Source organism: Chinchilla lanigera, unplaced genomic scaffold (assembly GCF_000276665.1).
Source record: "Chinchilla lanigera isolate Chin_1 unplaced genomic scaffold, ChiLan1.0 scaffold00005, whole genome shotgun sequence".
Taxonomy (NCBI): domain Eukaryota; kingdom Metazoa; phylum Chordata; class Mammalia; order Rodentia; family Chinchillidae; genus Chinchilla; species Chinchilla lanigera.
The window spans coordinates 14,129,835-14,134,121 of record NW_004955406.1 but is presented as its reverse complement, the minus strand read 5'-3'; the positions used below and the strand labels follow the sequence as shown (position 1 = coordinate 14,134,121).

The following is a 4,287-nucleotide window of genomic DNA, read 5'->3' as shown; positions in this document are numbered from 1 at the left end:
ATCTGAGAATCTTGCCCTATCCAAAGGCCGCTATGGCTTCACTGTACGATTATAGCTGTAAGTTACGTTAACCATCACTTGATTTAAACACAAACCATCCCGGTACATGCAACCACATGAACGGACCCATTGACTTTTCTTCTAAATTTACTATTCTTTCTGAGAAAAGAAGATATTTTTCTTTGTCCTGTGTTAAAGGAGCTAGTGTCTGTGATGCTGTTAAAGTGCAACCGATCTGACTGGAACGGCAGAGGCAGTCTCAGGCCTCCTACTCTCTTCCCCACCCCCGCTCTGTCCCGACCCTGGGGGACCGCAGCCACCTGCCTCCCACCATGGCTCTGAGGAAAATCCATGAGGAATTGAAAGACCTGGCATGGGACCCACCAGCACAGGGTTCAGCAGGTCCTGTTGGAGATATGTTCCACTGGCAAGCTACAATAATGGGGCCAAATGACAGTCCCCATCTGGGTGGAGTATTTTTCTTGACAATTCATTTCCCAGTGGACCCCTTCAAACCACTAAGGTTGCATTTAGAAGCATTTATCATCCAAATATTAACAGTAATGGCAGCATTTGTCTTGATATTCTACAGTCACAGTGTTCTCCAGTACTAAATATTTCAAAAATATTCCTTCTGTCTGTTCTCTGTTGTGTGATCCCAACCCAGGTGATCCTGTAGTGCTTACGATGGCTCAGATCTACAAAACAGAAAAAGATATGACAGGAGAGCTCGGGAATGGACTCAGAGGTGTGCAATATAATTAAAGAAATTATTTACAATACAAATAAAGATTGGGGAGCTCTGAAAGAGGAAAACAAAAAGTGCAACCATAGCATGGTCTAAACCCTGAGGATAAATCTAACAATAGTGTACACTTTGACCCAGAAATTCAGTTCTGATGAAGGCAAATTCAACTATGTGGAGAGGCATGAAGTATTTTTAAAGGACCCCTTTTCAAAAGATGCTCTTTTATAGTTAGCCCCTAGCAAGAAAAGCGGGGGATGGGGACATCTTTGGAGCTTTATTCTCCATTGTACATAAGTTCTTGAATGATCCTTTATATTCCTTTTATTTTACCTGTATTTGTAAATCAAGAGCATTAGGAAAGGGGCCGGGGATATAGCTCAGCAGCGCAGTATTTGCCTGGCAAGTGCGAGGTCCTGAGTTCAACTCCTGGTACTCCCTCACCAAAAACATGAGCATTAGGAAAATCTGCTCATTTCTGAACTCAGTTTCACATTTAGTCTTCTATAATCATCTGTTTATGTGACAATTACTCATCTAGGATTACTTGTAAATATTATGTCTGTTCTGTTGTTTTAGATTACTAATTCCTCGGAAGGCAGGAGCTCTGCCTGTTTAATTAACTGTGTACAGCACCAAATATTTGTCACTACATGGAAGGCTTTTAATGATGCCATTGAGCATAATAATAACAATAGACTTTCCTTGGCCATAGTAAATGAAATCTCTCTTTATACGAGATAAAGTTGGCAAACAACAGCCTGGCAGCTAAATTCAGCTCCCCACTTCTTTCTGTCAGTTTTTATAGATCAAGTTTCATGGGACATGTTCATTTATTTATATATTCCTGTAACTGCTCTCATATGACGGTGATGTGTTAATAGTCATGACAGAAACTGTACGGCCCACAAAGCCTAAAATATTTACTTTTTGGTCATTCACCTAAAAGGGTTACTGACAACTGACTTATGTTGGTGACTCTCACCTGAGATGACAGGATGGAGTCACCTGTAAAATACAGAAAGAGAAAAATGCCTAACCTCACACCATCATCCCAAATCACAATCTCTAGGGCAGGGCCTGAAGATCTTTTGTACTTAAAAGTTGACACTTAGCTGGGCCTGGTGGCACTTGCCTATAAGCTCAGCTGTGTGGGAGGATGAGAGGCAGGAGGATGGGAAGTTCAAGGCCACTCTGGGGAGCTTTGTAAGACACGATCTCAGCTAAATGTGGGGAGTCACATCTATAATGAGGGCACTCCAGAGGCTGAGGCAGGAGGATCATCATGAGTTCAAGGCCAGTCTGGACTATATAGCGAGACCCTGTTTTGAAAAAACAAAAATAAAAACAAATAAATAAAACCAAGCAAGACTCTGTCTCAAAATAAAATTTAAAAAGGGGTGGGGGTATAATCAGTACTCCCGGAGTTCAAACCCCAGCTCTCCAATTTGAGAGCAGACTGGAACAGTCATATTGGGGTAGATGGGGAGTACTCAAAACAAAATTGAGAACTACCCACCTAGGTCAGGGATGTAGCTCAGTGGCACAAGCGCCTGTCTAGCAAGTGCAAGGTCCTGAGTTCGATTCCTGGTACCAAAAAAAAAAAGAACTACCAGCCTAAAGCAAGATAATATTAGTATAATTTTAAGAATTCTCACTCATGAAGCAGCTAATATATACTTCAGGCAATGTATTACATGTTCTACATGTCTCTCTTCCTTTAAATCTCCATGAAATACATTTTATAATCTTTATTTGATCATAAAAGAAATCAAGCTTTCTGAGGCTAACTTTCACAAATTTGGAGCATTTAAAGAAGTTCTTATTCACACTTAAGAAATAACAAAAGGGAAATTTACTCGTGGAGTAAGATGATGCTGATGATTCATCTTCAGAAAGGAATCTATTATAGGGACATCTTTTACCTCCTCAAAACCTATCTCCAAATGGCAGAGATCATCTTAGGTCCCTAACCCTTTGAAATATCATAAAGAACTTCAAAGTCCAGGTCCTGGAAAGTAGAGTAGCCATGGCCAGGCAATGGGAGGAGGTGACCTGGTGGTCTCTCCTGAGGGGTACTGTGCTGAGGCTGCTCCACTCGCTTGGAGTCAGGCTACGCAAGATATGTAGCTCAGGCTGGGTTTGAACTCACTGAGATCCTGTCCTCTGGAAAGCTGGGTTTATAGGTGTGCAGCACCATGCTTGGCTTTGACAACTTATTTATCTATTTATTTATTGAGACAGAGTCTCACTATGTAGTTGAGGCTGGTCTTGAACTCACTATGTATCCCAATCCCCAATATGGCCTCAAATCAGCTGCAATCCTCCTGCCTCAGCCTGCTAAGTGGTGGAATTACAGATGTGAGCCACCATACCTGGCCTAAGAATTGAATTTTGAGGGTAAAAACTCTTATACTTTTACTCTCCTTTCTTCATGTTTTATTTTATTTATTTATTCCTGCTTTGTCTTGAGACAGGGTCTTATTGTGCAGTGAAGGCTCAAACAATTTGAGACAGGGCTCAAACTCCAATCCTCCTGCGTCAGCCTCGCAAGTGCTGGGATTACAGGCGTTTACCCCCCTGCCCTGTTTCTTCTCCCACACTGTACATGAAAGATTTACCCTTTCAGATTAATCTTGAGTTCAGGTATTAGTCTTCCTGTTGTGGAGTTTGTTGTCTAATAACTCAATTTGTGATGATAGATAATTTTCTTTCTTTCTATTTTCTGTTCTTTTGAGACAGGGTCTTGCTATATAATAAATTTTTTTAATAATTGATTGTCTTTATTTCAGTCTTTTTCTTATTGCTAATTTATACCAAATAAAATATTGATGTTTTATGATGCACAGAGTAATTAGAAAAAGAAAAGCTTCAGGTTGAATGGGGAGGTTTTAAATGGTATCTTTACAAAAGTGACTTTTATTCATAAGTATAATATCCAGCCAGGTGTGGGAGTGCACATCTGTGACCCTCATTCAGGGAGGCTGAGGCAGAGGAGCCACAGATTTCATGAGCCCATGGTGAGCAATTCAGAGGTTTAGTGAGAACTTGTCTCAAAATTTAAAAAGAGCTAAGGACATCAATCAGTGCAAAGACCTACTTGCGTCCAAGTCCCAATATGGCAAAAAAAGAGGAGCAGGAGGAAGATATCCTTAAAGTTATGGGCTGAGTTGTGGTCCCCTACAACAGAGTTAGACGTGAGGTCCTAATCCCTCGTAATCAAAAAACTACTGCATTTGGAGAAAGAGGCAGTCAAGGTAAAACAACAGCATAGGGGTGGTCCCTAGTCCAAGCTGAATGTTGTCTTTACACGCAGAGGAGGTTAAGGTCCAGACAGCAGGACTGGGCATGGTGGCACATGCCTGTATCCCAGCACTCAAGAGGCTGAGGCAGGAAGACTGCTGTGAGTTTGAAAAAACAAGGCCACCCTGGGCTATACAGTGAGTTCAAGGCCACCTGGACTATATAGTAAGATCTTGTCTCAAAAAAAAAAAAAAAAAAGACAACATAGACAAACATAGACAAAGGGACAGCTGTGTGAA

At 41.2% G+C, this 4,287-nt stretch overlaps 1 pseudogene; it reads left to right on the top strand.

Moving 5' to 3' along the window:
- Positions 1–332: 332 nt before the first annotated feature.
- LOC102011398 lies at positions 333–761 on the top strand (annotated as a pseudogene).
- The last annotated feature ends 3,526 nt before the right edge of the window (positions 762–4,287 follow it).